This window comes from Nomascus leucogenys, chromosome 9 (genome assembly GCF_006542625.1).
Source record: "Nomascus leucogenys isolate Asia chromosome 9, Asia_NLE_v1, whole genome shotgun sequence".
Classification (NCBI taxonomy): domain Eukaryota; kingdom Metazoa; phylum Chordata; class Mammalia; order Primates; family Hylobatidae; genus Nomascus; species Nomascus leucogenys.
The window spans coordinates 36,569,646-36,575,768 of NC_044389.1; the positions used below are offsets into that span (position 1 = coordinate 36,569,646).

Here is a 6,123-nt window from a genome sequence, read left to right on the forward strand (position 1 = left end):
CCCAAAATTTGTATGTTGAAACCTAGTTACCAATGTGATGGCATTAGGAGATGGGGGCAGGGAGTCTTTTTCTTTTCTTTCTCTTGTCTAATTGCTCTGGCTAGGACTTCCAGGACTATGTGGAATGGAAGTGGTGAAAGTGGGCATCCACCAGGCGCGGTGGCTCACGCCTGTAATCCCAGCTGTTAGGGAGGCCGAGGTGGGCGGATCACAAGCAGCACAAAGATGAAAGAGAAAGTGTCTTAGACATTATTGCTTAGCCTCTTACAGTGCTTTGCTGTTTTAGACAATGAACTCCTATTGTTTTTATGCTACTTAATTTAGAATGCTCTCTGCACCACAAAGAGAGTGATTGTGGAAGGCCTTTACACGCCTAACCTTTTTATAGCTACCCTAATATAGTACAATTAAGGCTTTATTTTTTATTGAGTTATAAATGAGAATGTGATACATTCATTTCAATTATAATTTGTTTCTAACATCTTCATTTGTGAGATTATAAAACAAAGGGGAAATCCTTAATTTTCATGTGTTTTGAGAATTTGTTTTGTTAGAAATGCTTTAAACTAATTAATGAGAGTAATAACAGATTTCTGCAAGTTGCAAGATGTTCAATTAACCACAGCTGCCCTTTGGGAACATTCCCTGGACTTCAGCGATGCATTGAAGGTTTTGAGAATCTAAGGCAAAGCTTCAAGCCTGACACAGGAGAGGATTGTCTAATAATTAGAACAACAGACTGGGAGTTGGTTACCTTGAATTGTATTTTCGCTTTAGCAAGTTTTTCAGACTGACCTTGGGCAAATTGCATAATCTTTTGGGGCTTCTTTATCTTTCAAATGCTGATAGTACTAGCTTGATTTTAGGCCTTTTAAAGGTCCTTGGATGAAAGCTGTTTTATAAGCTTGTAGTATTATCAGGAAATGCCAGATTTAGAAGTTATTATTAACTGTGGTAAGCATGTGAATGCACACTCACCCCCCTCCCAAGATAGAAAAAGCAAAAAAAACAAAAAACAAAAAACCGACAAAGCATTGTCAGAGCTCAACTGCTGGGTTGTCATGGCCACGGTGTTCTTTTCATGATATTTTGCAGAACAGTTCATAGTCAGTAGTTACTTGTGGGTATAAGTTGTGTTTTCACTATTCTTTTCAGGTCAACATTATTTATTGATTGACTGCAGGCCTCATTATATTCCATTGGGTGGCTTTACAAATGTCACCATCATGAACATCTGACATTCGTTCTGATAACACAAGGGAAATGACCTGACAAAAATGTGGAATCCCAAAAGGTAAATAAATAAACCTGCTCTAAAAAACAACACTAAAATTATACGAGGAAGAAAATAGTCAGTTTACAGTGAATAGCTTATAACAAATATACAGTGTACAGTGCTCCTTTGACCATAGCCAGGCATCCCTTTATCATGACTTCTATAAAGTTTAACCAGATTGGTAAGTATTTATGCTAGTAGAAATAATGTCCTTTTTATTTTCTCTCATTTGCATACTTTGAAAACATTGTGCTTCTTTTTATGATATTATTTGTTGATGCTTCAAAAAAACAAAGACAAAATTATTATGAGTAGTGCTGCCAAATCTTTTGAGGCAAGTGTTTCCAAAACATAGCCATCCATTCGTTCTTGATCTTTTGACTCTCCCCTTTTTTCTTCTGCTGTTTGTTTACTTATGTGGAGCTAGAAAACATGTTATGTACAGAGCAAGATGACTTGCTGACAATCCAGAAGTCCTGGCCTGAAGTGCATCTCTCAGTGGGAATGGCCTGATGTGAAAGATAATGGAGCAAAGACTCCTTCGCTCATCAGGGACTCAGAGGAAGGCTCGCTCTGCCACTAAATTTCCTCAATCATAAAAAAAGTAAATGGCTCTGGAAAAGTTATCTTTTATATGAATTTATTCATTTAAATAGTATTAAGTATCTACAATATGTTGGGTAGCTTGATAGGCACTGAGAAATCAAAGATTAATACAATATAGCTCATAATCTCCACAGATTTACAATATAGTGGAAGAAACAGACATCCAAACTATGTAATTTGGAAATGTCTCGGTTTCATTAGTTTATGGGTAAAATGGAGTGACTTAAATTCCTCTGCTTCATAGTTGTTCTTGATATCACATATCCCGCCTTCTTTAATAACCCCCTGGGGATTATTATGGGGATTGCTGGAAGTAATTCATGTGTCTTCAAAAACGGTCTTTATGTCTTCCTCTCTAGCCATTCATTTTTGGCCTGATCACTGCTGTTGGAATCCCATAGGAAACATTCTCTCAGGCATCTAAAGACAGGAAATTGTCTAGGATGAACCCAGAAACTGGGTAACTAGTGGTAGCATTAAACAAAAAGGGGTTTTGAAATAAAATATGAGATTTAAAAAAGGGGAAGGGGAAGTAGGAGAAAGAACAAATTTTGAGGGGAAGTTAAGAAGTGACTATTGTGTGTTTTATACTGAAGGTGTCTGTCAGACACCCAAGTGGAGATGACAAATGAGAAGTTATCATTACCATTCTGTTGCTCAGGAGAGAAATGTGTAAATTTGGGGAGTTATTAGCTTATAGTGGCTGTCAAAGCCATATTTGTTGTTGAGACTGCCCTGAGATAGTTTTTAGAAAGTGGAGAAAAGAGGGATACATTACAGAGAAAGAGGTCAGGTTTGTTGTTGAAATCATGTTTCAGCAGGTAAGAGACTGGAGAGAATATAAAGATAAAGGTACCTTAAAGGGAATAAAGGAACAAGGGCTCAAAATTAGGAGATTTGTTAGCCAAAAACAGAGTTCAATGACTTCCCAGTTTTGCTAATGACTACTCCTTCTTCATAGAAATTTGAAAACTGAAAGCAACTGGTATTAGTTTCCTTGTTGAGACTGTCTTTTCAATAGCATTCTTTAGCTGTCGTCTCCATCCTCCTAAAATCGAACCAAACCAAATCAAACACCATTCTATGATGTTTATACACATTTACTGAAGATGCAAGCTGGAAGCTGGATAGGAGGCTACATGCCAATGACAGAGTAAATAAAAATAAACTAAACCTATATTTTTGAGTTTGTGATATTAACAGTTTAAGTTCTTTTTACCAGTTCCAGTTTTATTCTCTTTGCCTAAAGTGTTTCATTATTTCTAAACTTGGAATTGCTATCACTAGTATTTCTATTGTTATTATTATTAATACATATCTCTTTATTTGGACCTCAGTTATATAAAATTGGATTAATCCTAATTTTTGCTATCTGTATGCCTAAATAATATATTTTCCTTGCTTATTATTAAACCTTTGGTAAGGGCATCAAACGATATGTAGTCTCCTGTGACTGACTTTTTTACTTGACATTATGTTAAGATTCATATGTAGTGTTGCTTAGAGTAATGTATTTTACCACTACACAGTATTTCATTGCATAAATACACGATGATTCTTTTTTTATTTATTGTATTCGTCAATGAGCATTTGGGTTGCTTGAGCATTTTTACCATTACTAACAGTGTTACTGTGGTCATCTTGCACATGTGCAAAAGTTCTCTTGAGGATTGTTCAGACATATAAACAATTATGCTGTGATAACAAATTAACTCCTACACATATATGGCTTAACACAGTAAAGGCTTATTTCTTGGTGGGGGACTTTCAGGGACGAAGGCTGACAGAGACTGTGCTATCGTGTAGCTGTGTCTTCAGGAATGTGAGAACTCCTTTGGCTCCTTGGCAGGGGAAGAGGGATGTGATAGAACTACAGAGGGCCTTTCAGTGCTTCATCTGACAGTGACAGATGACTTTTATAATGGTTAGTTTTATGTCTTAACTTGATTGGGTGATGCGATGCCCATATATCTGACTAAACATTCCTTCTGGGTGTGTCTGTGAAGGTGTTTTCTTCCGAAGAGATTAGCATTTGCATTGGCAGACTGAGTTAAGCAGGTGGCTCTCCTCAGCGTGTGTGGGCATCCTCCAATCTGTTGAAGGCTTGAGTAGAACAAAAGGTGGAGGAAGACTGAATTAACTCTGCCTGACTGCTACAGCTGGGACATTGATCTTCTGCACTCAGTGCTCCCACTTCTCAGGCCTTCAGATCTGGACTAAAATCTATACCAGCAGCTCTCCTGCTGTCTTTGAATTATACTACTGGCTTTCCTGGATCTCCAGCTTGCAGAGGGCAGATTGTACAATGTAGCCCCCATAATCATGTGGGCTAATATAATATCTAGGAAGACACACACACACACACACACACACACACACACACACACACATCCTATTGGCTGTTTCTCTGGAAAACACTGACTAATACAACTCCCATCCACATTTCCTTTACTTGAAGTAGCCCAGTGGCCAAACCTAACTCAAGTGAAGTAAGAACTGTAGGGGAGCAGATAAAATGTTTGATGATCACCCCTGTCTCAGCCCCTTGGGAAAGAAATTCCCAGGCTTTAGAGTTTATAATATGTAGCTTTACAAGACAATGCCAATTTGTTTTCCTAAGTCATCATGCAAATTTATACTTTCAATAGCAATGTAATTTATTTTGTAAAGTATCTAACAAGTTTCTCCCCAAAGGCCTTTTTTGGAAGCATGTTTTGTGCTTTATCTTTGTACTTCCATGTAAAGTCAATAGTGATATTCTTACGCTTATTTTTCACATTGAATAAGTGATTGATGTAAATAATTAAATAGCAAATTTCTGGTGTTCTTGTTTGTTTACCCCTTCTGTCCTTTGCACCTGATCTTTCATTTTTTGGATGACATTTCCAAAATGTTATGATAAGTCTATCACTGTGTTTTGATCTCTTCTCCTCCTTGTTTCTTACCGTAGAAAGGGGTATAAGTTGCAGTCTACATGGCTCACATGATTAACATTACTTTATCCCTTTGCTACAGTGATTGGTTCTGCTTTGGGCCCATGGTTCAAATGAGGTAATCAGAAACTAATGTAGAATTTTGTTTATGGGTATTCAGAGAGAGAGGGAGAGGTAGTCTCTTTTAATGAGGCAGAGTTGCAAGACCCATGTACTTAGGGCTGCAGTTGGCCGTCTGCCCTAGCTGTCTTGAACAAACTGTCTGAAGAGAAAAGCCAATATAAAAAGTAAAGAAGGTCCAAGCACAGGAGGGAGAAACACACAGCCTTGGCAACATGGTTGGATCTCCTTGATTTAGCTGTGTCTGAAGACCAGTCCCTGGACCTTTTAGTTATAGTAGCTAATACATTCCCTACTTTAAACTCCTTATAGTTGGCTGTCTGGGAGTCTTAATCAGCTACTTAGTGACAAGGATACGATCCAAACCCAGATCTTCAATCTCTTGATTGGATTCTCCATAAACCTTACCATGATGCTTGGCTCTATTTTGCTGGGCTAAATATTACCAGCTTCAGTTTTTGCATTGAATCCTGGAGGTAGAGATTTAAGAAAACTTTCAGGGGCAGAGGGTGGGGGTGGGGGGAAGTTAAGATTTTGAGAAGCCATTTGGAAGGTTACATCATGAGTAATGTGTCACAGCACAAATTAATGTATTAGACAATTTTGTCATTGTTTCAGAGTATAGAAATTGATTCTTGAGTTTCCTGGTCCATGGTACTATAAAAAGATACACATCCATCACATTACACAAGACGGTGAGATTTTATCTTTGTACTTACCTCAACATGACAGATAGTTAATCGGACACATAAAACATTTTCTAACACAGACAGTTTTGAACTTGAAGTTTTGCTGCTGACAGAAAGAGGAGTCCCAGAGGGTGCAGAGGTATGAACACTAAATAAATCCAGAACCCTCTCCGATGTCTCAATAACTGCCAAGTCAGCTCTGAGGCTAATTAATCAAAACAAATGTACAATTAAGCCCACAAAGAAGCACTAATTATAATGCCCGGCAGGGGGAAAATGTGCTGAAAAGGGAAACCTACAAGTGAGACGGGAGAATGATCTTGTCATTGACCTGTCAAGGGCAGTGCTGTGGGGTGATTGGATGGGTAGTGCTGCACCTTGTTCTTGTTCAGGCAAAGGTGCCAGTCTCCAAGGTAAGGATGCAGGTCCTGCCTCTTATGTATTGCAGGGAATCTTGTGCCTGTCTTCCAGGATGAGGCGTGTTCCTTCCAGCACAGCA

The 6,123-nt window shown here is 38.3% G+C and overlaps 1 long non-coding RNA gene across 1 annotated transcript; it reads left to right on the forward strand.

Moving 5' to 3' along the window:
* Positions 1-218: 218 nt before the first annotated feature.
* Positions 219-3,446, forward strand: LOC115836693. The gene is made up of 2 exons (XR_004031713.1): positions 219-1,294; positions 1,704-3,446. It is a non-coding gene; the product is annotated as an uncharacterized LOC115836693 (long non-coding RNA).
* The last annotated feature ends 2,677 nt before the right edge of the window (positions 3,447-6,123 follow it).